The sequence below is a fragment of the Hipposideros armiger genome, unplaced genomic scaffold (genome assembly GCF_001890085.2).
Source record: "Hipposideros armiger isolate ML-2016 unplaced genomic scaffold, ASM189008v1 scaffold_38, whole genome shotgun sequence".
Taxonomy (NCBI): domain Eukaryota; kingdom Metazoa; phylum Chordata; class Mammalia; order Chiroptera; family Hipposideridae; genus Hipposideros; species Hipposideros armiger.
The window spans coordinates 363767-390544 of record NW_017731388.1 but is presented as its reverse complement, the minus strand read 5'-3'; the positions used below and the strand labels follow the sequence as shown (position 1 = coordinate 390544).

The 26778-nt window shown below is 38.0% G+C and overlaps 1 long non-coding RNA gene across 2 annotated transcripts in view; it reads left to right on the top strand.

Annotated features, from left to right (window-relative positions):
• Positions 1–22877, top strand: part of LOC109380536 (uncharacterized) — a 67318-nt gene extending 44441 nt beyond the window's left edge. The window contains exons 3-7 of one of the 2 annotated variants that reach the window (XR_002123522.1): positions 4754–4985; positions 6751–6876; positions 16493–16598; positions 18472–18613; positions 22684–22877. This is a non-coding gene — a long non-coding RNA (uncharacterized LOC109380536). Of the gene's footprint in view, positions 1–4753; positions 4986–6750; positions 6877–16492; positions 16599–18471; positions 18614–19195; positions 19277–22683 lie in introns of those variants that run through there. The other variant, XR_002123523.1, reaches the window with a different exon arrangement.
• Positions 22878–26778: the final 3901 nt, after the last annotated feature.

The window sequence follows — 26778 nt, the reverse complement described above, 5'->3', positions numbered from 1 at the left end:
TAAGGAAGTCCCACAGAAAAAGTTTGAATGAATGTAAAATAGCAAAGACATTTGATTTACTTAGAATTTGGAATTAAATATGTATGCTTCATACATACATATTTGGAATTAAGTATGTATGCTTTATACATGCAGGTTTATAAAGCATCCAGTAAGAGAATACACATAGAAAGTATAACTTCAAAATGAGTAGAGAGGAAAATTTGGAACGCGGAGAAAAATCATTTCCAAAGATGGCAAGAAAGGAGAGGAAAAAGGAAACAGAAAATATGAAGCAAATAGAAAGTACAAGATAAGATGGAAAAAATAGATCCTAATTTATTAGTAATCAACAAGTAATATAAATGGACTAAATTATCTAGTTAAAAGATATGGGTTATCACATTGGAATAAAATTCCAGCTATAAGAGGCATATTTAAAACAAGGGCACAACAAAACAGAAAGTAAAGCAAATAATAAGGGGTATCCCAGTTATGGTGATTTTCAATAAATCTGCACATTATTTGACACTCTTCTTTTCAAAAGGTGACATCTAATTCCTCTCCTCTTATATCTGGTCTGGTCTAATGAATAGAGTATGGTGGAATTGGTTCTGTGTAGCCTCTAAATTTAGATCATAATCTTATCATCTACTTGGCCCTTTACCATGAATCATTTTCTTTGGGGAACTCAACCTCCATGTCATGAGAACACTCACGCAGCCTATGGAGAAAGCCCCCTATGGGGTGGAATGGAAACTGTCTGACAACTAGCACCAACTAGCCAGACACATGAATGAGTCATGTTGGAAGCAGATTCTTTAATATCTGAGAGGACAGTAAATGCGAGTTGTTATTTTAAGTCACTACATTGGGTAATTTGTTATGTGGCAATAAATAATATAATAGGCAAGCACTATAAAATGTAGCTGGGGTAGTTATATTATCAGACAAAACAGCCTAACTGCAAATAAAGAGGAAAACTACATAATGATAAGAGATTTTTGTTCACATGAAAGAGACAGAAGTTATAGACTTGTATGCACTTAATGTAACTTCAAAATATAAAGCAAAAATTGACAGAAATATAAGGAAAATTTAAAAAATCCAGTATGGTAGGAGATTTTACCATAATTCAATCCATAATTTATATAGCACAGAGCAGAGACAATGGGATATAGAGGTTTTGAAAACACAATCAACATACTCTATCTAATAAACATTGTACCCAACAATTGGTGGAATACTCATTCTTTTAAAGCATGCATGCATTATTTTAAAGCAAAAAGAAAGAAAAAGACAAATTTAATTTTACCTGGTAAAACCCAAACAGTCCCATGGCAGTTTGTGGCCAAGTCTCATATTAACGTAACAATGAAAATAATGTTGTTGAGTGAGCAAATAAATGTAAAAATACTTTCAGAGAATTTGCATTTCTTTAAGATCACTAAGAATTCAGTTCATGTGGCAGAATTCCCCTTTCCTTCCTTACATGTCTCATTTCCCTACATCACTGAATCTTACTGAATCGTCTCCCAAATATGCCTTGATTTTGTTCCCATCTCTCCAGTGCTATAATTCACATTCTTGTCTTCTTTCACCTAAACCCATCACAGTAGCCCCTAACTGATCTTGATTCCAGTCTTGCCTCCCTCAACCTCACATCCTCTACACACTCATCAAAGGGATCTATCATCAACTTTTTAATTTCCTCTGCTTAAAATCTTTCAGTGACTTCCTCTCTCTCTAGGATAAAATGCAAGTTTCACCAGGAAGCCACCTCTGCCTCTTGATTTCTCTACGTGCTATGTGTGTAGTGTGTTCCAGGAGTTAGAAATGCCTAGTGGTTGATGCCCAGCCTGCCTCGATGTTTAGCCCAGAATCACAGCTCTACAACTTTGGTTACATTACTTAACTAATCTCTCTCTGCCTTAGGAATTACTCAATAGAATGTTAGCTGCTACTGCTGTTCTCACTAGTAGCTCTCCTGTCCAGTGTAAATGCACACCCCACCTCATGTACCCTGGAATCTCTGGGAAAGCTTTAAAAAGACTTCCTTGTGTTCTGAATTGATTCCTACCTTCAAAAGCATATAGAGAAGCGTCTCAAGCAATGTGAATTACTCTTTTGTCATTCTTACAATCACCTTCTTAGCTAAATTTTCTGAGGGCTATGGGGGAGATGGGTGTAGGAACTTATTCTTCCCATTTTTCTTTTTTTTTTCTTTTTCTTTCTTTCTTTGTGTTTGTTTTTTGTTTTACCTTTAGTGTGTTTCTTCAGACAGGATCTCCTGTCCCTGTCCATGGGGGAGAGCTGGTGTCTTCATCTATTTATATGACCTGAAATGTCATTCATCCTTTATAACATCATTATTTGAACTTTTTATTAAAAATGACCAGAAGAACAAGTTAAACGATAAAATTCATTGATGTCGAGAGCAAGGACTTAAAGAGAAAATCTGTGTAACAGCTATATAAATTTGATTTGTTTCAGTAGTTGAATCCAAAGTGTTTTTTTTCTCTGCAGTGTCTTTCATCTTTGATGTTTCAAATCCTCCCTCAATAAATCCTTTACTAGATAAAACTTAAACAAATCTAAGTTTTTATGTACAATCCATAAGAAAGCCAGAGCCACTGGAGATTGGACCTAGAAACTAACGTACCCATTATGTCATTTCATCCCACCCTTGCCAGTGTAAAATTAGTATTCAGAGAGTTTTTCCAGCCCTTACTCCAGATAATTTTTCCTTTTTTCAGATCCATCTTTAATGACCCAAATTATGGGATTTGGATAACTTCTTCTGGCAGCACTTTTCAGAATATAGTTGACTTCACCATTAGGCAATATCTCCTGATATTTAAACTAATTGAATTGTTTTGTCAGCTTCATCTCACTTTTCTGGGTCACATTGTACCAATCTAATTCTAGCTAGATATTTGAGCTCTGAAGTCTGTAAACTCCCTAATCACATTATATGCCTGTGCATAAATTCTCTTGTTTTGAATTTAATAGTGCTACGTTAAATTTAAATTAGCAATTTACAATGTTTGGGAACAAGTGGTTTTAGATAGCTGGCCCTTCTAGCATCAATCCTTTTTTATTTGCATATTTGCATCACAAATTTTATATAAGACATTCTAAAATATTAGAGGTTCATGCTTACCCCAACTTAATTTTTAGATTGAGGTGAAATTTATATAACATAGAATTAACCATTTTTAAGTGTTCAATTCAATGGCTTTTACTACATTCACAGTGTTGTGCAACCATTACCTTTATCTAGTTCCAGAACATTTTCATCACCTTAAAAGGAAATCCCATATCAATTAACCAGTCATTCCCCATTGTCCTCCTGCCCCCACTCCCTAGCTCCCAGCCTCTGGCAACCTCCAATCAGCTTTCTGTCTGTATAGATATACCTTTTCTGGATATTTAATATTGCTCTAACATTAATTATCACCTCAAACATAGTCGATACTTTATTTTTGGTTAGTGTTCTATAGATTTGTAGGATTTTCATATGAATCACCTCATTTTTTTTAATATTTGGGATATTGCTATAGTTAGATAATTGTACTTAACCCACAATGCATATTCATACTGCTCTTATTAACTTTAAGACCCATGTGGGAAAAAAAAATCCTCAGGTGGGAGGGACAATTCCTTGTTTCCACTGTCTCTCTCTAAGAGGACACGAGGATGACTGCTCAGGATTTGTTTGGACAGGTTAGGTCATAGGGCAAGTTCCCACATAAGGGAAGACAAGTCCATTCCTTCTGGCTTAGTATCTAAAGCATATGGATCCTCAAGAACTCAACCTAAGGAAAACAGCCTTCGCTCAGTAGTGAAGCAGAATGATATAAGCCTGCTTTCAGAAAGACTGCTTTGACTGTTTTGATGTCCTTGAGCTGAGTCCATTATTTTCTTGTGTGGTTATTGTTGGGATAAAAGAAATGACGTCCATGGAGGTGGAGAGTTGGAAGGGTGGGTGAGTGGTGGGGAAATGATGGGATGTGAGGACCACAAAACCAAATCTGGTCATAATTACTTCCTGTGAATTCTGGAAAGCAGCTCCAGTTATCACCAATACACAACTCTGGACAACAACATTTGACACCAGTCTGTTTCCTTTTAAAAAGTCAACTCCATTGCTTTCATTCTCCTTGATTCATTTCTGCTGAAAAAGACCCAGAATTTGATCTAAATCAAAGACACTTTTTCCTGAAACAGCACTTTGAAACTTGAACAAATAGCAAATACAGCCAATTCACTTTTCCTTAGTCACTTTAAAAATAAAATAAAATATAGCAAACAACCAAAACCCAACTGCCACTTCAAAATCAACTCATGTGATTTCCCACCCAAAGCTTTCATATTTAATTAATCCTTAAAGTAAACAGTGAAAACTACAGTTCAAAGTCCATCAGATTTCTAAATCAAACCCAGCCTGGATATAAAACATGAATAAAAGTCCGCAACCAGGGAGCTGTTTAATTTCACTGTATTGAAATGAATCATTTCACAGCCGGTCAGAGCATATGTGTCGCTATTCATTTTTGGTCCCCTAACCGGTCCTCAGCACCTCTAGGTTCTCTTAGGAATAGCAGGAGAAACATACCCCTGATGACAGGAGGGAGGGTGAATATGATCACCTCTATGAGAGCTGATTATCATCAGATTAACTTCAGAAAGGATTACAGTGGATTTCACATAGCCTAGCTCTCTCTCCCTTCTCTTTTCTTTTGAACTAATTTTAACACATTCATGCTTCTAGGCACATTAAAAAAAACACTGCAGAGGATTCAGCAAGTCATTATTCCAGAGCACCAAACTCCGAGAACACGGAGGATGTGGAGTGGTAAATAGAAAACTTGGAAGACAAAAAAAGAGAGAAAAAAAAAGCCCCAACATATCTGGTGTTCATTAATTTAAGGAGCCATTGAGCAATGCGAGCTGCATCATTCTTCTCGTCATCCCTTCTGCGTGTCCCATAGGCTACTGTGTGGGTGAGTTTCTCAAATCATATAAAAAGAAAATCAAACTCTGTGTTTTATTCATTAACACTTTTTCAAGATTTATACACGCCCTAGCTCATGGTGTTCAAGTTGAACTCAGCCCAAGGATGAGTTTTTTTCTTGTGCTTAAGATTTTCTTAAAGATATATTCGGTGTTGAGCAATATGTAGAGGTGGGAACGGTATTGTCATTGTGCTGAGAAAGAAAAGAATGGAGTGGAGGGAAAGGGGATTCTCCTGATTTTTAAATATTAGGGCTTTTCAAATAAAGGCCCATGGTTTAGAATTTGCAAATAAATTTGGAATGCATTTATCCGGGGACCCTTTGAACATCAGGGGAAGTGTTGCCCCTGAAGCCAGGACCAGGAAACCCTTCCCAGTGAGTGCCACTCCGGGGCACAGGTTTGAGTGGATTCTGAACATCCTCTGCTCTTCACCTGATAGGACATAGATCCAGCTCAGAGCTGGGCCTACCTGATCAGCCCTCAGACTGTTCCCTGGAGATGGCCAGAGGGTTTCACACAAAACTGAACCCTGCCCTCTATCTGTTAGTGACCAAATGACCAACTGCAAAAGAAAAAGAAAAAAAAAAAGACAAAGAAAGTGCTGGTAACTAAGGCACCTTACAGGGGCAGTGACTATGTGTCTTGTTAAATACTACATCCTCAGTAGCAAGGACAATGCCCAGAACACAAGAGGCATGTCATAAATATTTGTTAAATAAAATGTATTTGATCCTCTTAATAATACTGAGAGGAATGAATTACCCCCAACTAACTGAGGAAGCTCAGAAAGGTTAGTGGCATTTGAGGAACTGGCATTTGAACCTAGGTCTACATCTTTCCATCATATTACATAACTTATTAGAAAGTCCTCTCCCCCTCCACCCCCCCCCCACACACACACACACACTGCCAGTTCATTGTCATTTCAAGAGATCTCTTGAGCATAGATATCTTTCTTTGGCACAGCTTAAACTCCAGGCAAAAGTTTGCAGGAAGTCTAACCTCAGCTAAAGCGGCTAACCAAATGACTGATCTAGATTTTAAACAGGCACTTTAGAAAGAACCCAGCTCAACTTCACACCCGATGAGGAAGCAGAGGTATTGTACTTGTCCATGTGCCAGGCACGTGGTAAGTGCTTAATAAGTATTATCTCCTCACAGTGCAGCAAGCTCGTGGCACATTGTGGTCCCAGCATCGGCCTGAACATTTTCACTTGCTATGTTCTAACTTTATGAGATGTTCTTCTATTTTAATGATTAACAGTTCCCCCTTGAAATGTAAACACCATGAAATCAGTGACTGTTGTGCACAACGCTGCGTTCTTAGCACCAGCATAGGGCCTTGCACATGGCAGGTACTAAAAAAAAAAAAAAAAAGATCCATGTTTTGAATATACAAATGAATACATGCATAACTGTTGAAAAGGTGCAAGAAACAGTAGTTGTTAAAGAAATGGATTAGGAATTCAGAGGAGGAACTGATAACCCAGCACAGCAGGTGGCCCCTGGGGAGTCATTTGAAGTCATGTGACACTGTGGTAGATGAGTGGTTTTTAAGCTGTGGTCTGGGCCCTCCGTGAGAGTGCCCATGGCCTGGTCTACATGACAAGTGTGGGATGAGCTTAGACCTGGATGAAATTGACACGCAGCAGAAGGAAAGGTTGGGGAACTTGCGAACCCCAAGATGGGTTGTGGTCTCCCTCACTCTCTCTCTTTTTATTTGTCTTCCTGTCTCCCACCCCCACTGCACAGACAGCCCTGATTTGTAACCAGCCATCCTTAGCTCTGCAGCATAACATGATATGAAATCAGGTCATCAAGGAATCCAGAAGACAAAAATTGAGAGGAAGAATCTATTTCAACTGGCCACATGCCCAGGTGGGATTTCATGCTTTTGGCAGCTGATTCTTAAATGAGAAAAAAAAAAAAAAGTGTGTGTGCGGGGTGGGGGGAGAAATCTAAAAAAATGTAATACCTTTGATTTTTAAAAAGAGGTCAAATAGCTTGTGTTATCTACTATAATTTTTATAAATCTTTCACTGAGGGCAAATTTTCTTCAGAATCTCGGGAAAAAAACATTGTATCAGATAATGCTACCACCAGGGGTAATTCACTTCTAGGGGTAATTTACTTCAAGCCCCCCACCCCGCTCCCAGTAATACTTCTTGTATTTGTTCACGAAAGATTGGTTGTGTCCCTTGGATGTTTGTCGATCAAAGTTCCAGTCATGCTGCTGAGAGGGTGTTCTGTTCTGTTTTCAAAGTGATTATTAAGCTACTTTAAAAACACTTTAACTTGTGGGTTTGCCTCATTCTATTTGAGTCCAAATTTCACAATGATATAATGAAGCAAGCCCTGTGGTACTGTCTGTGTCAAATTACCAGGAAACCACAACCTTGCACATCTTTTCCAAGTGCTGCCTTCCCCCACCCCCCACCCCCACTATAGCCATGTCCAGTGCTGTCTGACCTTTCTGGCTTGGTGCTTAGCCTGGGTTCCAGGGTTCAAGATTCAGTGCATCAACCCTACAATCTCCCTCGACACTTTTCAAACTAGGGTGCCCCCTTTTCCTGCTGTTAAGTTTCAAGCATGTCTGTGCTCTTCGAGTAATCAAAGTTTTATTGTAAAAACCTATTTGAATCCCCAAAGAGCTCTGAAATATTTGTAACATTATTCTGTCTACTTCAATGGGCATTTTATGTGAATTGTGAACTTGGGAAACATAAAAAGAAAAAATTTAAAAGAAATATATAGACTGTAGGAATCAGTAAGGAAATCATGAACAATGTTTCCATGAGTAAACCAAGACTAAAAAACACATTTAACCAATCTGATGTTTTCTTTATGGCGTGCTCCTGTTGGAATGACTGAATAGTCAGACTTTAAATATGCTCTTCACATTGTTTAAACACTTGACTATTTTACTTTAGAATTATTGAACCAGTTTTGTTTTAAAAAGTACTTAATCATGTTGAAAATGGATTTAAAAAGAGATCATCAGTCATTTCTTTCAGAAACATCAGTTTCCAAAATTTTTCTATTTAATAGACCGTAAAATGCAAAGGGCCTTAATTTCCATTTATGATTTTGTAATAACTATCTTTTTTTTTGTATCTCCAAATGATGTAATTCTAGATATTTAATATTCCTGATATATACTTTATAAAAGTAAATTCAGAAATTTATAGATTATTGTTCTTAGCTAACTTCTGTTAGTGATAAAAGAATCCAGTTGCCTGTATTGTGATAATTGAGGACAGAAATAACATCTACAATTGTTAAGCACATAATGCAACAAAAAGAGAAACAGGCTAAGTTGTTGACGACTGTAGTCTTCTGTGTGATGCTGGGAAAGTCACCTGTCCTCTCAGGACTCTGTCAGATCAGAAAGGTTAGACTTAAAACTAGGATTATTCATATCCTTCCGCTTTTTGCCATACCTGTATTAAAAAAAAAGATTTACTTAATAAATTTTTTTTTTTCAAATCAACTTTGGAAAAAATAGAGCCAGATGGACTTGAATGCTTATGATTTCCTTATGTCTTTGGTTTTCCTCTTTTTAAAGTCCATTTCTATCAACCTGTGGGGCATATAAAACAAAGCAGCAATTCTTCTTCCTAGCTTTGACCTGAACAGGCAAACAACCTACTCTTGTATAATCAAAACTATTTTTTTTGGCATTTATCTTATAGTCAGAGAAAATAGATGTTAAGTGCCAGAGCAAAACAAGTTGAATACCAAAGTGAAAATCTTTTGTCCTTTTGTCTATGTAGAAAAAAATTAGCTGATTGATTTCTTTCTAAGAATTCAGATTAGATTTATATCTGTCTTCATGTTAGGTTTACTCGTAGCTTGTAAGTGTAGTTCCTTATTGCTACCTTTTCTTGATGTCATTTGTGGCTCACAGTCCTTTAAGTTTCTTACTTATAATGTTTCAAATCCTTGTTATTTCTATACACTTTTTAAATGTTTGAATTTGCATGTTGACTTGTTTATGCGAAGACAGAAATCAGTCACTGCATGTCATCAGATATATTTAAAAAAGAAATGTGGAAGTGACAAAGGAAATTATGAGAATGCTAAAAAGCCAGAGAGCTATCCTACAGGAAATCAATATTTAAAAAGCAGGGGATAAAAAAATCAGATATTCCATAAATTTTACATGACACCCAGGAGTTATATATATTTTTTATTTTGGTTAGCCCATCTGTTATTTTGATTTATTGATTTTTTTTTTTTGGGCTACACTGTTGACATGCTGTCTTTCATGTAAACTTATAGCTTTTGCCCTTTCTGGAAATAGAGTCTTTTTCCAATTTCCCTTAAAACATGAGTCACTGGATGGAAGTAAATCAGGATGGGACAAGGGAGAGGAAGGAGATGGGGGTGATAAGGATGTTCAAGGTAAACTATGTTGATGGGCTCTTGTGAGTACTGACAATCCATTCACCAGCAATTAGGTTCTACTATTTGGGGTTCTCTGATGTAAATAAATGAAGCTGCGTATCTTTCTAGTGGTGGATTTGTCTTAAGTAACACACATTCTCTTGTCTTGGCCCTACTGGGTAAAAAGGATACATATTTAAAATGTCCCTGTTTCATTATTAGTAAAATAATATTTTTTATAATTGAGTTTTATGGCAATTTTAGGAGTGGTTAAAGAAAGAAGTGGTACATGACAGTTATTATACAATGTGTGTGTGTGTGTGTGTGTGTGTGTGAGTGTGTGTGTGTGTGTGAGAGAGAGAGAGAGAGAGAGAGAGAGAGAGAGAGAAAGAGATTGTCTTTAAATTCAGCAAGACAAGGATACCTGTGGTTGATGCTTGACAGTGTTTAGAGATCATAATCATCAGAGTAAGGCAAGAAGAACAAATTGTAAGTAATGGAAAGAAAGAAAGAAAACTGCCAGTATTCATAGATGATATACACAAAAAACCCATGAGGAACTACTGACAAATTGTTAGAATTAATTATAGAGTATAACAAGTTTGCAGGATATAATATCAGGGTACAAAAAAACCATTGCCTATTTTGATGTTAGTGACAAATATGAAAATTTTAATTGTTAAAAATTGACATATACATAGCTTCAGAAAACAAAAAATATCATAAACAAATCTAACAAAATTTGGACTAGAAATTTATTTTAAAAAACATATAAAACTTTATTTAAAGATAATTACAAAGGCAATAACTGGAGAGAAAAAACATTTATGGGAACATAACATATAAAGATCTTGTTTCTTCTGAAATAAATCTATAAATTTAACATACTTTCAATTAAAATTCTGTAAAGAGTATGTGATAACTCAATTCTAAAATATATATAAAATTAAAAAGGTACAATGAAAGTCTAGCCAGTTTTGAACAGAACATATTAGAGGGACTTTTCTTAATGTAAATGAAAATTTATCTTAAAGGTTTAATAATTAAAATGGTGTAGTACTGTCCAAGAGAGACAAATATACTAACAGAGCAGAGTAGAAATATATGACAGAGGTAGCATTGCTAATTAGTGTTAAAAGATATACTATTCAATGCATGATATTAGGACAACTGGTTGTCTATATGGAACAAAATAAAATTGAAACTTATCCATAGAAATTGCATATATGTAAATATTAAAAACAAAACTTCCAGAAGAAAACATGAGAGTATATCTTTATAACCACAGGGAAAGGGGTGAATATTTAAACAAGACATGGAAAGCTCAAACAGTAAAGGAAAAAGTTGATGAATTGATTATATAAAGTTTTTTTTAAATTTCTATACATTGAAAGACTGATAAACAAAGGATAAAGACAAGCCATGTATTTAGAAAGTATATTTGCAGTACATATAATTAACAAAAAATTAGTCTCAGAATATATAAAGAATTTTACACTCAATAAGAAAAAAAGGTTAGAAAAAGGACATGAACAGGTCATTCACAGGAGAGTAAAACCAAATGGACAATAAACATACAGAGATGTTCTCAACTTAATACAGATCAGGGAAATACAAATGAGATTCTACTTTGCGTTCATCAGATTGGCAAAAATTAAGTTTGACAATACAAAATGTGTCAGGTAGAAAGAAAAGAGAAAGAAAAGATATACAGCAGTTAAAACTAATAAATCGCAGCAGCAGTTTTCCATTCGGGAGGTAGGGGATGATGTTGTCTTCACAAAGGACAATTGGCAATGTCTAGAGACATTTTTGTTGTCACAGCTGTGCAGGGTTTGGGTGTGCACATTATACTGGCAGCCAGGGCTGCTGTTAAACATCCTACAGTACTCAGGACAACCCCTCACAACAAATAATTCCTTTGCACAAAATGTCAGTAATGCTAAGGTTGGGAAATGCTGAATGAGCCCTGCCGTCGTCGTGGATTATTATAATAAAGGTAAAGATAATTTATCATTTTTTTTTCTGTGATGTGCTTTTGGGGTTGTATGGCTAACCCAAAGTCTCATATTTTTTTTCCTGAACATTTTAGTTTTACCTTTTTTCTATTTCAAGTAGTTCAACATATTTACTAATTTTCCTGAGGACTGTTGTTTTGACCCATGGGTTTACTTTCCAAAATTTCCTAGTATTCAGAGATTTTACAGATATCTTTTTGTTTTACTTCTAGTTTACTTTGGTTATGGTTAGAAAACATACTTTAAATGATTTACATTCCTTTCAATTTTTTAGCGTTTGTTTTAAGGCCCATGATATGGTCTATCTTAACAAATCATCTATGTGTGAAAACGTGCATTTTGCTGTTCTTGGGTAGAGTGCTTGGTAATTGGGATGTAGGTCAAGTCGATAGATGGTGTTGGGTCTTTTATACACTTGCTGATTTTAAGTATACTTATTCTGTTGATTGCTGAGAATAGAGTGTTGAAGTCTGCAAGCATATTATGGGTATATCTGTTTCTCCTTGCACTTCTATCCATTTTTGCTTTATGTGTTGTGAAACTCTGTTGTTAGGTGCATACTCATTTAGGACTCATGTCTTCTTGGTGAACTGACCATCAGGTTATTATTTAATGTCCCTTTTTGTCCCTACAAATATTCCTTATTCTATAGTCTACTTTGATATTAATATAATCCCTCCAGCTTCTTCTTTTTTATTAGCATTCACTTTGTATATCTTATTCCATTCTTTCATTTTTAACTTATTTGGACCATTCTATTTAAAATGTTTTTGATAGAATAATGTTTTCGTATTTTTATCTGATCTGACAATCTGCATCTTTTAATTGGCATTTGAATCATTTAGACTTAATGTATTTATTCATATGGTTGAATTTAAGTCTACCCTATGATGGTTTGCTGTTTATCCCCTCTGTTTTCTCTTCCTCTCTTCTCCTCTTCCTGATATTTTTGGGCTTACATGAGTATTTTTTAGTATTTCATTTTAAGTTATCAATTGGCCTTTTGACTATAACATTTTGTATTATATTTGGTGGTTTTCAATGAATTAAAATATACATATGTAACTTTCCAAAGTCTACTTGGAACTAATATTTTACTATTTCGAGTAAAATGTAGAAGCCCTGCAACCATATAAATTCTTTTAATCTCTTTCTTTTGTTATAGTTTTTATATATATTACATATTCACACATTGAAAAACCCACTAAATAATGTTATAATCTTTGCTTTCAGTACTTACACATGTTTAAACCCTTAAGAGAAGAAATATAGTCTATTTTCTAAGGTATTTACCATTCAAGATGCTTTTATTTCATTCCTGAAGTTCCAAGCTGCCTTCTGTTATCACTTCTCTGCAGCCTGAAAAGCTTTCTTTAAGCATTTTTTTAAACATGTCTGCTGGTGATGAATTCTGAGCTTTCTTTCATCTGAGAAGGACTCATTTGCCTTCATTCCTGAGGATATTTTCAGGGTTGACAATTCTTTTCTTTCAACACTATAAAGATGTTGTTGTACTTACTCTCTTCTTGCCTCCAAAATGTCTAGATAAGAAATAAGCTATCTTTCAAATAGTTTTCTCTATATGTAATATGTCATTTTCCCCGCCTCTGGCTGCTTTTACATTTTCTTTTCTTTATCTTTGGTTTTCAAAAGTTTGAATTTGATGTGTCTGGGAATGATTTTCTATGGATTTATCCTATGATTTTTTTATGAATTTATCCTGTTTCGGATTTGTTGGGCTTCTTGAATCTGTAAACATATGTCTTTCACCATATTTGGGAAGGTTTTAGTCATTATTTATTCATTATTTTTCCTGCACCAATAGCTCTCTCTTTTCTAATTGGGACTCCAAATGTTAGATATTTTCCCAATGACTCCTGAGTCTGTGTTTATTTTTTAAAGCTTTCTTTTCCCTCTCTGTTCTTGTGTAATTAGGATAAATTGAGTAATTTGTATTGATTTATCTGTGAGTTCACTGACTCTTCTATCATCTCCATTATATTACTGAGCCTGTCCAGTGAATTGCTTAGTTCAGATATTATGCTTTTCAGCTTAAAATTTTCATTTGCTCCTTTTTAAAGTTTCTATTTTTCTGCTGTGAGCATCTGTTTTTCCATATATCTCATTAGTTTACTTTCTCTTATGGGGAATGGTTATAATAGTTGCTTAAAGCTTTGTCTAAAAAAAATTTTAAAGCTTCTATTTCTAGTTATTGATACTGTTATATTTTGAAAGTTTTTCTGGGGCTGGCCGAGTGGTGCATTGGTTGGGAGCTGGCTTGGGGTGCTAGCTCTGGGCAGCGGGGCCCCGGTTTCGATCCCATGTTAGGGCTGGTGATGCTGTGCCCTCTGCGACTGGGATGGTGGATGACAGCTCCACCTGGAGCTGGGCTACCATGGGTTGCCAGTGACGGCATGGGCTGCAGTGTGGCTGCAGTGGGTTGCCATAAAGCTACTGTGAGTGGCTGGCAGCCAGCGTGAGCAGCCAAGGGCCACCATGGGTGGCCTTCCAGTGGCTGGCAACCGATCTGCCTCAACCAGGAAGAGCGCAGTGTTGGTGCCAACATGGGCCAGTGAAGTGACGTCCTCCACAACTAGGCTGAAGAACAAAACGACAGCAACTTGTCTGTTCCCCTTCCCCAATTTCCCAGTGCTCTTTCCTTCCCCCAATTCCCCAATTAAAAAAAAAAAAGAAATAGTATCTGAAAATACATAGCTAAAAATTTCCCCAAAAAAATAAAGAAAAAAGAAAAAAGAAAGTTTTTCTGAATCTCTTTGTATTTTTCCAGTCCATTTCTTTTTTAGGAAGCTAGTACCTGGAAAAATAACTTTATTGTGACATTCTTGGACATTCTAGAATCACAACAGTCCAGTAAAAAACAAACAAACAAACAAAAAACCCAGAACAATGATCAGGACCTCTATGTAATTCCCAAATTATATACTCAGATCCGTATACTAACCTGTATTTCAGTGCTGGGAAAACCACTGCAGAACATCAGGGTTTGTTCTATAATCACCCTGAACTTGTATAGTAGGACTATATGTTGCTTTTCTTTTTGTTTTATTAAAGTTTATTGGGGTGACAATTGTAGGGGACCTAAATACATCATTGACAGCTATGGATAGATCATCCAAACTGAAAATAAATAAGGAAATATCAGCCCTACATGACACATTAGATGAAATGGACATAATTGACATTTACAGAGCACTTCATCCTAGAACATCAGGCTATACATTCTTTCCTAGTGTACATGGAACATTCTCAAGGATAGACCATATATATATTGGGACATAAAACTAGCCTCAGCAAATTTATTTCTTATTTTTGTTCTACGCTTGTCTCCAAATACTACTCAGTTGACATTATATCCCCCTTCTCTCGGTTCCTCTCAAACTCCATATTGCTCTCTAATTCCTCAGTAGTTTCATGCTCAGGGAAGGACTCCTATGTACCTTGGTGTTACTCAAAGTGACTAGAAACATTCAGCAGCACCTGGAGCTTGTTAGAAATGCAAATACTCAGGCCCCCTACCCAGACCTATTGAATCAGAAACTCTGAGGGTGGGGCCCAGGAATCTGTATGAACAAGAAATCCCTACCATTCTTTTGTGTGCTAAAGTTTGAGAAGCACTGGTCTGGCTGACTAATTGCTTAAGCTCCATTGAGTGGTTGGGGGAACAATGAGGAAAAGGTAAAAATTAGCAAGTAGAAGAGGGAGGCTGAGTTGGTGTCAAATGACAGAGAACAGAGTGGTCAGACAAGGCAACTGTCAGCCAAGAATGGAGTGGCAGGAGCTAAACTGTCAATGGGGATGAGCATAACCATGGCTGTTGATCAGATCTTTTGACGGTGTCAGGTAGTGCAGGCATCAAGGCAAAGCACCATGTTTATGCATAGGTCATTTCAGATGGTTATATGAATAGATGCATTATCAACTCCACATTGTGTAGAGTAAGAAAGTGGGGAAAATTTTTGTCTGCATCTTGTTGGCGAATAGGCAAAATCTCTTAAGTGATTTGACCAATGTATCATATCAATAGTAGAAGTTAAACCTTAAGTTGAGGTCAGGGCTCATTACACCATTGTGTGATTCCAGGGCTTGATAGGCGAGCCTCGATAACTCCTGCCATGAGCAGTTCATCACCAACACTAATAACTCAAAAATTGGGTAATAGAGCATTACTCTCTTCATCTGATAATACCCTCCTTGTCATCAAAATGTCAGAAACGATGACTGAGCAAATGGTAGTTTCGGAGACTGATTTACTTGTTCAGAGGATGTGAGTCCTGGGGGAGGTGAGTCTTCAAAAATGCTCCATATGCATTCAGCACTTTTTAAAGTGCCTATTTTCTAGAAACAAAAGTTCCACTGTTTTCAAAACCTGGTTTGCAGTAAAATTGAAAATGCAGTTGTTAATCAATCCCAAATCCCTATAGACATCTTAGAAAGAATTTAGAGTGATTTGTCACCCCTTTGCAATGCCAACAGGCAGAATAGACTTTGAACCAAGATGCTTGGGTGTAGCTATGTTTATATAATAATTAAGGCTAGGATGTGAGCGTCAGTGTTGATAGGCAGTATTAAGGTGGAGATAACAGAGTCTCTCCAGCCAAATTCTGCAGTTGAATGCTACGTCGCTTATCTTATTTTAATGGTTCCATTCATTTTGCTCTGGAAAGCGTTTCCATTTGGTTTTCTCATCATGGTTTTCTGTGATATGAAAGCTTAAAAGGTCTAAAAGAAAAAAAGACTAAAAGAGAAGGATTTGGGAAATCTTGAAGCAGGGACTTCCTAAAGCTGTGTACATGATAGCAAGGTTACCATTGAAGGTGTCAGGAATGAGACGACCCCCTTGTAGTAGAAGAGGTTAAGGACCCCTTTTGCATAAGGGCCTGGAGAGGAAAGTTGGGGGAGGTAACCAGTTCCTTTGAAGGGTCCCAGGACTAAAGTGGGGGTGAATCAGAGCTTTTCTTCTAAATATAGAATGGAGAAGTAATAGGGTATTCCATCAGCCCCATGAAGCATAGTTATAGAAAGCCAGACACACGAGATGGTTATTCTGGAAAATGCTCTCTGTATTCCAGACACAGCCAAATGCACTGACTACTACAGGAGGGCAACACCCAAGCCTGGAGAAAGAGCTGGCCCCACTCAGGGGACATATAGGCTTCTGACCTCCGAAATTCCCAGGTAAGATGGATGGTCAGATCTGAGGAGGGAAACCTTGGGTAGAAGCTCAAGGCTGTTGGCAGGGCAGTGAAACTTCTGTGTTTTAGTGATAACTAGGGCTTGGCAGTGACGTGCCATCCCAGTTAGGCCAACCTGGGACCATCAGGTTTTGACTCTTCAGGTAAGCAACCTGAATTCATAGCCTTTTTTTGTGTGTGTCAAACAATCTACTTCATCTTCTCTCTTGGAGTCTCTCTCTTTTTTTAAATGCCAGATTTACTACTGGCTAAGAAAATATTGGGTTGTCGGAAAAGTCATGACGTATTTTTTCTATGTTTTTCATTGCAAAAATGCGTCATGACTTTCCTGACAACCCAATAGACCAAGGCTAAGGCTCATTTTTTTCAGACTCATGGTTTGTAAGGTCTTGCCATGTCTCCATCCCTGCCTGCTTATTGGGCTCTGTCTTCGGGCACTGCAGCTGTGCACGGCACTCTGGTATCTATCCATCACATGGATAGCTATTTTCTCTCCTGTGTGAATGCACCCTGCCCTCACCACCCTCTCCTGACCACCAGAAGGGAGAAAGAGCAGGCGTATGAACTGGGAACATCTCAGCCAGGACTAGGAATTCTCCACACTGTCTATGTATGCCCTTGAATTTACCTTGTGTATATTTCTACCCTAGAAAAGGGAAGTATGTCATTTTTACTTTATATTTACCAGCTGGTAGGGAAAAAAATTCTTCCGAATTTTTCATTCCTTTTGTCTTCACAGCCAAACTCTATTATTCTGCTGTGGCTGACCTGTACAGGGTTCGGGAGCAATAAATAATTTGTTTCAGGCCCTCTTATATTTTCTGACAAATTCTGTGTCAGATCTTGCTGCCTCTGTTAAAGCATTAATCAGAAGTGTTTCCTGCTTATGTTAGCAACTCTTGGTGTAACCTGTCACTGCTTAGAGAAAAATCCACAAGAAAAGACATGATATTCAGTACCTTTTTTTTCCCCACCTCAACTTCTGCTTTTTGTATAGGCAGTGCCAAATCAGTTTATAGCGCAATGTGTCTGCAGGAGGAAATTGTATGGAGACCAGATTTCATTATCCTCAGAAGGAGTGATCTGGGGAATCTGAGAGCTCTGGGTGTCCTCCGTGTGGAGGCACTGGCTCTTCGCTCCAGCCTTCTCTTCCAAAGCCAGGCCTTTCTAGGGTTGTTATCATGTGTGAAAACAGCTGGGTTTCCTCTTATGAGAAGCTGTGTGTGCCAAGTACAGAGAGAGCCCAGAGGCACGGATTTACGGAGCTGCCTCACTGAGGTCATCTCCTGGACATTGATCAGGTGTCTAATCAAAGAAGTGTTGTGAGCAATTTTGTTCCCTGGAGTGTGGCAATGACAGACATAGTTTTCTGGACCTCTAACCACCTATCTCCTTGAATTCTCCATCACCATCCTAAGGCTTTCATTTACTCCTGTGCGTCCAATGCTTTGGAGCAATTGAAGGAAAAGCACTTTTGGGGTGTGAAAACAAGAGGCTTTCCTTGACTTGGATTGCTTTTCACGTCCTTTTGAAGCTGCAACTTGGAAGTTCGCATTAAGAGAGGGGTTTCAGTGGCCCCAGAAATTAAGTTACCAGATATGATTTCAAAGTATATGTGGTGATAGCCTGCATGATGGCAGCATTACATCCCTGACGGAAATGCTGCAGGGAGGGAAACAGGACATTAGAAACACTCTCTTTAAATGTCTTTCTCTGCAGCGAGTCACTGACATGGATGGCGATTTCCTGCGCAATGTAGGATTTCTCAGTTTCACCTTTAATTTCTAAAATAATGCCCCTATGGGAGAATGTGGGCCTCTGATATAGAATTAGATGCCCTGCTGTTTCTTTTTTAGGGACTACACAATACAGTAACCTGTGAGCACCAGACCAAATCCCTCTGGATTGTGAGATTTATTAGAAGGACAGCTCCCTGCGGTGCCAGGAAATTTTGAATCTGACGAATAAACAGTGTGCAGGCTGAGGAAAATCGCCACAGTGAGTTCACATATTTACAGAAGCTTTCGTCTGATTGTCATTTAAGTCTTTGGGGGATGAGTGTTTTCCCTCCAATGCTACTAGGTCCCATGGCCCTTGTGAGCTATGATATTAAGTAAGAATCTTAGAAAATTAGCCTTTACAAATGCTCTTCTTCCTTATCACCTTCCTCAAACAACTTGTTTCCCTCTGTCGTGACTACGTAAATTGAAATACACAGTTCTTTTTGGGGAAATTACCATGTCTGCTAAATCAATTGCAATAATGCGTTTTTCTCTGCTCTCTCACTACTTAAAAATCAGAGATCTGGGTTCCCAACATTATTGTTTTCTTCTGGAAGCTTAAGTAATTGAATTAGGAACAAATTTGGCACTAATAGATGGTAGGAGGGATTTTGAGCAGAGAGAAAATAAAAGGTTAAGGTGTGGAAGAAAACTCTATGGGGGTGAAATAGGATATGTCTCCAATTATATCCAACAATGTGCCCAGTTCACTGAGTGACTTTTTGACCTTAGTTAAGTCAAAGGAAAATAGCAGGTTTAGCATTTTCATTAACTATGTCCAGATTCTCCTAATCCCCAGATATCTCCATTATCGGTCTTAGAAGGCATCAAAAACTCTCAAGAACTCTTGCACTTCAGGGAGCCCTTCGCTATCTTCACAAATACAATGTGGAAAATGTTTAAGGTAATGAGAGCTTTTATTGGAAGGCAAATGTATGATCTACGAGAAGTAACTTATTAAACCAGTGTTACCATAGACAACAATAGTTTATCAGATTACCTTAAGTGGTTAACAGAATTCCAGGAATGGAATGAAGGAAAGGTCACCTTTGAAGGATGGTTAGGGTTCCATTTATAACAGGGTCACTTTGTGGGTTGTTATTTTGGAAAGACGAAAGAGAGTCAGGATGATGCTTTGGAGGAGAAGAGAAAAAGGAGAACATACAAGAGATAATGATTTACTTACAATTTGCTGAGGGCCTACTCTTGTCTTGGTTTTTAATATGTAGGTGAACAAATCGATGGAAGTCTTAAAGGATTCAGCATATATGGAATTAGAAAACAGGGAACTAAAAAAAAATCAGTTTTATTTCACTAAACTTTCTAAAATTACAAGTAGGCAGAACAGGCCATCTTTAATTCCTGACCTGGTGAACAGTGTGCCAACCAAGACACTGGGGATAACTTCTCCCACTGCGTTTACCTCAAAAGCCAAAGATCAAGCTCTGCTTTCTTGTTCACAATGGAAGGGGGATATTGTACAGAATTCCTGTGATCAGAGGAAATTATTTAGCTCGTAAGCATCTATCTGAAGCAAGTAACCTTCAGCTCTTATTTTAATGGGATGATGTTAATGAGATAAAGCAAGCACAATGATATCTGCGGTTGTTTGCTTGTCTGATGGAAAAGATTACATACGTTTGTTATTTCACTGTCTACAGTGAATCTTCAAAAATAAATGAAAGAAGAAAAATTAAAAAATAACACTTTCACGTGTTATCATCAGGCTTGGTGAAAAATTTCAGCAAAAGTATAATTTGGAATGATTAGCAGTTGAATTTATGCATGTTTCCCTGATGGCCAGGATAATCAAAAATTGGCTGTTTGACATGCTGGAAATGTCATAGTCAGTCGATTGACAGCAGTCTTTATTACTGTGCAGTGAAGTGTTCAGTGCTGAGCACGTTGAAAAGGAAATGAACTGTCTTTTCATGGATAGAGGAACACAATTCAATCAGCAATAGAAATTGACAAGAACAATTTTTTCACCAAAATCAATGCAAAAGAAACAGTATGATATTATATACTTTGTCTAGATCATCTGGTTAGGTCTGTAGTTATGGAAACATTAAATCTAGAAAGGTAATTTTTGTTTTGTTTTTTTTTGGTTAGTACAGGTAGAGATATTGTGATTGAGATGTTATTAACCATTGGAGTTTTGTAGAAGGGAAGAAAGGATAGGATGCTTTTTAGTTCCATGAATCACAGGCCTTGTCCAAAGCATGCAATCTTTCTCTACAAAAAATTTTCCATGAAGTTCATAAGATGTGTCAGATTAAAAGGTTTCATTGCCTGCTTGGTTTCAGAGAGTGTAGCTAAGTGGAAATTGAAAGAGAATCTTGTTAATTGTACTCTATTTGACCAGACAGAAAAATGCAAAATTATGTCATAATAAAAATGAGGCCTCATTTCTTTTATCCAGAAACTTGTAATTTCCATTTTTTAAATATCAAAATTAAAATGACTGTCTTCAGCTCATTTTGTGTTCACTATAGCAATATTTTGCAATCCCCACTTTTAAACTGAGACACTTCCAAATTTCACTGCAGTATTTAGGCAAATGGGTGAGTGACATTTTCTGGGACTCAAGTATTTCTTAGTAGTTTGTCACAAGTTGTCAGTGTCTCCTTCCAATAATAAACATAAAGATAGTTTCCTGTTCTTCCCTGTGTGTTAAATACTAGTCACTCACTTAGCTGTCCTCCAGCCTCATTTAGATGAGTTATTTTGTGAGGTTCTGAAACAAGTTGCTGGTGAAAAAAGCTTTTATTGGTATGGTTTACATAGCTGATTGATGAGGGCAAATCTTAGTGCCTGAAGGACACAGACCCTTGAGTAAAAGTGAGCAAAATGGAGCTTTCACATCCACTGTTTTTGTACAGTTTCCAATGTGTTTGCTATAACTATTTTTTTTGAAAGACATCGCTAAGGTTCTGTGTAAAAACAAGAAGCTTTCTGACTTTGTAAGTTACACTTGACCTTCTGATATAATCTGAAACATTCAGCGTATCATACATAGTAAGTTTAATTTAAGTAAGTCCTACTGGACAGGTTAGACAGGCAGACCATTATCTTTCCATGAATGTTTTATGGAAAATTTTACTTTAGAATTTAGATACTTAAAAGAATTGTAAGAATGAAAATATGGAAGCTAAGGAACAAAATAAATGAACAAACAAGATTGAAACAGATTCACAGATACAGAGAACAAACTTATCATTGTCAGATGGAAGGGGGGTTTGGGGACTGGCTGAAAAGTGCAAAGGGATTTAGAAGTACAAATTGGTAGTTACAAATAGTCATGAGGATGTAAAGTACAACACAGGGGATATAGTTAATAATATGGTAACAACTATATATAGTGTCAGGTGGGTACTAGACTAACTGGGGGTTCACTCTGTAAATTATGTAAATGTCTAACCAGTAGGCTGTATGCCTGAAACCAATATAAAGTAATATTGAATGTCAACTATAATTGTATCCCCAACTCCTCATTCTTTCTTCCATAATTTCCTTTGACTTGGCCTCTCTCTGGGACTCACCCAGATAAAATAAATAGATAGACAAGGTTTGTCTTTGTATTTTCCAATTTGGCGTCATACTCATATTTCCAGGCTTTCTTGCTCTACCCCCCAACCAGATCTCCCCTTGTTTGGTGCCTTTTCTTGAGCCTGACATCTTCATCTCAGACAACATTCTACTCTTCTAGCTTCTAGCAGAGATTATTCTGTGTGTTCTCTGAGTCTTGATGGGTGACTGAATAATAGAAGTATACATGATGAATGTTTGGTACTAAGGTTTCAGAGGACAATTATACCTGGGAGTGTATCCAAGCCCCTATTTTAAAAGGCCAATTTGGGCCAATATTTATTCATCCAAAGAATTGATTCTAATGATGAAAGTTGGAGATCTGTGGGCTGATAGGTCATTGTCTCCTTAAGACATGCTTTTTAGGTGACTACCTACTCCACTTTGTCTCAGGAAGGCCACCTTTCCTCCCACTTAACCTGCAACCTACACAGGGCCCTTCTATAAGATGGAATACATTTTTAGGGTCGGTGAGTAAACCGCCTGCTGGCTCTCTATGGCAGAAGCTCTGTCTAAGGGCTTCTCAAGATGCATTACTCAATCTTAACTCTACTAAGAGGCCATTGATGACTCTGTAAAATTCGCAGACACTTAAGGCGTCTGCTGTTTTCTTCCATGTCTCAACTGCTCTGCCCATCCCTGTGCATCGTGTTAACCAGGCAATTTCATGTTAAACCTCTTCTTTTCCTTCTTTTACAGTAGACTTCTTTCCAAATGTGAAGCTGTCACACACAGGACAGATGATCTCTTAAAATCTTGGAGAGAAACATCTTTCAGTTGCCTTTGACGGGAATAAACATGACACAGAAAAAGAAACCCTTCTCTCTAATGCATTTGACTGTCTGGCTGGCTGTCTTCCAAAAACAGTTGGAGCTATAAATGTTAAATTTGGCTTAAAGAAGTCCTCAGTGAGAAATATTATCCGAAATTTTGAAAAGGAAAAAAAAATTAAAACTTTTATTAAAAGTTAATAGTGGTTAAATTTACAAGTCAGAATGTGTGTAAATTCAACACTTCAGTCTGCTAATTTGCCAAGGCATAATTTACTCACAGTTCATAAACACACTTAGATGCTCAGAGAGAAACATGTGGTCTTCTTGAAATTTAAAGAAGATGGAAATAATCAATACCCACCTTCAGGGAGTTTGCAATCTCGGAGGAGAAAAGGTCATGGTGTATAATTTGTGAGTGGACATGAATGTAAGAGAGCTGGCAAATATTGAGGGGCCTGATTAGGAATTACACCTTACATGTTGGGGCTTCTTGTATTCAGAGGTGAGCATCTGAGTTATTACTTTAATTATGAGAAGGATTTGACACATTTAGTGGAAGAGCTGACAGCTGTTTCTATGATTTGAGCTTGTTAGAAGCTTTAGGTGCTTGGAGCCTATGGATTAATATAGAAGAATGAACCTGACGCAGAGTTGATGGGGGTTGGAGGGAAAATATGCAGGGAATGTAGATGTCAAGGATCTACCAGTTGGTAATTTATAACCCAGAGACAAAAGATCTAAGTTTGTTCAAGGGAGATTTCAGAGATGTTTAAAGAGAATGGGGAATATTTTTTCTCCTAATACTAAAGCAATGCATATTTTTTTGTAGAGAGTTTAGAAACTCTAGAAGGCAAAAATTAGAATAAAAGTTGCTTCTAATCCCACTGCTCAAAGACAACCACTATTAATATGCTGATATCTATCTATCTATCTATCTATCTATATAGATATATATATGTATTTTTTTAAAGGTTTTATTGGGGAATTGGGGGAGGAGAACAACATTGGGGAATTGAGGAAGGGGAACAGACAAGTTGCTGTCTTTTGTTCTTCAGTCTAGTTGTGGAGGACATCACTTCACTGGCCCATGTTGGTATTATCATTGCGCTGTTCCCAGGTGAGGCAGATTGGTCACCTGCCACTGGATGGCCGCTCATGCCGGCTGCCAGCCACTCACAGTAGCTTATGGCAGCCCACTGCAGCTTCACTGCAGCCTACGCCGTCGCTGGCGACTCATGGCAGCCCTGCTCCAGGTCGAGCTGTTGTTCACCATCTTAGCTGTAGAGGATGCAGCATCACTGGCTCTCATGTGGGATCCAAAATGGGGCCCTGCTGCTCAGAGCTGGCATCCCAAGTGAGCTCTTAACCAACGCGCCACTCGGCTGACCCTTAATGTGCTGATAGTTATCCTATGTCATTTTTATATAAAATTGACTCATTTTTCTTTGATAATAATAGTATCATTCTTATTATGTGTGCTTTTTGAACTTGCTTTTTGTTTTCAATTAATGATATATCCTGAACATGTAAAAAGACATTTCTGGGGAAAAGGGATTAAAGGTCAGCTGACTAGGGAGGGAACTGGACAGACGGAAGCCAGTCACAAAGAAACAGCCAACCAAAAACTTCTTAGAGTCCAACGGGAACATGAATACCAGTGGTAGACTTGTTTTTTTTTTGTTGTTGTTGTTTTTAAAGCACTTAATGGGTCAAATTCTAGATGCCAGTAAAAGAATTGGGAAGCAAAGATCTGATTCCCAGCTCTTTCTCTTACAAGTTAAGCACCCTTGACAAATTCCTAAATATCTCTGAGCCTTCAGATTCAAGATAATTAACTAAGCATTTATTATGTCTCAGAGCCCAGGTCCGTTCACATACACATTCTTATTATCCTAATAATAATCCTGTTGAGAAGGAATTCTTAACTGATTTTTATAGGTAAATAATTAGAAGCTTAAAAAGGCTATTTTCCCCCAGCACATCCCAGACTTGGATCCATTTCTCTTTTCCACAGCATTCTGGTGCTTCCTTCATCCCTCCTGTATAAAAAGGAGCTGAGATTACACGTGCTCCTTGCCACATTGTGTGTTGTGAGAACATATGACCTAATGCACATGAAACCTTTAGTAAACTGTTAAACCCAGCAGATTAAGTTTTGTTTCTTATCATCTCAAATACACCCAATTTCAAACCCTCCACTTCAGCGTGTGCTCTGATCTTTGGTAATCGACCCTTCAGGCATTTGACTTGTGGAATTCCACAGAGGTGTATTCAGGTTACCTGAGCATAAGCTTTACCTGGCGCCACAGTGTGCAGTGGCTCTTTCCTTTCTCCTGTTTTCCTCAACCGTGCTACACTGAGACTCCGTAAAAGTTGGCATCAGCTGGTACATTGATGGCAGCCCCCACATTTCAGCACGTTATGGCAGAGAGTCTGCTGCAATGTGGACAAAACAAACCACATTCCACACCAGGTCCAGACACTTTGAAGAAATCTAAAATGATTTTTAAAAAGATCACTTTAGATAAATAAAACTCGAGCTAGCAAAAAAAAAAAAAAAAGCCCTTTCCAGATGTCCAGCCAGGGAACCCAGGTGCCAGTGAATCAGCAGACGTGTTGTCTCATCTGAGACGGTAGGCGATCCATGTGTCCACACACAGCCGGGCCGTGGCTAAGCTCGTGGCCATACCAACCTTCAGATGTGGCCGGGCTTGGGCTGATTCAGGGGGAAACACTGCTTCTCATTGAATCACGAGCCTGTCCTTGAGCCTTGCTGGGCTTTGCTTGGGTAACTTGCCCAGGATTCATGGTCCAGGCCTGCAGCTGAGTGCAGTGCGGCAGAGCAGGTGGTCCCCTGGATGTGGTGGGGGAGATGAAGGGGAAGGAAGGGGTGGGTAAATTACTTTTCAAAAGGCTCAGTCAATGCAGGAAGGATTTGGAAAAGAATTTAAAATCCAGCTGAGGACCTAAGAAGAGATACAAATATGAGGGGGATTTATTAAAGATCTTTCATCTCTGTTTCCACCTGATCCTTCTCATCAAATAGAGGAGTGACTTACATGATGCCTGGCCAGACTCATGGAAGCTGGCTGATTTATATTTCATCCTCATGAAATTTCTCTTTATAGTTTGATGTGCACTTGGCAACTCATAATTGATTGAAGCTGTCCATTCGCTCAGGCCAGTCTGTCCTTTGGTAAATACTTAGCAAGCTTTCCAGTGTTAGATGCTGTGTGTGCTATGCACTGAACACAGGGTGAATGGGAAACACTGACTCTGAGATATTGTATTGGCTTCCTGTTGCTGCATAACAAATGACCACATACTGAGAGGCTAAACCAGCGCCCATTTATTATCTCACAGTTCTGGAGATCACAGGGGTTAGCTGGGTCTTCCGCTCAGGGCTTCATGAGGCTGCAGTCAAGGCGCTGGCCAGGACTGTGAACTCCTTGGAGGCTGTGAGACCTCCTCCAAGCTCCCTGCTTGTTGGCAGAAAGCAGTTTCTTGCAGCTGTGAGAGTCACGTCAGCTTACTTTTTCCAGGCCAGCAGGAAGTGTCTCCGACTCAAGGACTACCTAGTTCCTCTGCTCAAAGGCTCACCTGATGAAGTTTAGCCCTCCCAGGATAATATCCCTTCAATTAACTTAAAGCCAACTGATTAGGGACCTTAATTACATCTGCAAGATACTCTCACCTTTGCCATGTAATGGTACATGACTTAGGAGTGCTGTCCTATCCTTTTCACAGGTTGTGACCACACTCAAGGGGAGGGGATCATCTGGGACTTAGACACCGGGGTGTGGGAATCTTGGGGGCCATCTCAGAGTTCTGTCTATAACTGATATTAAATAATTAATTGCAGGAAAAAAACAACTTAAACAATTAGAACCATGCATAACTCTGTGAAGGAGAATCACAGGCTCTCACCAGAGTACATAAGAGGGAGACCTCTTCTGAGAGGTTGGGGGGACTTCTTGAGACCTGCCAGACTGGCTGGCATCAACAAAGCTAGGACAGAAAT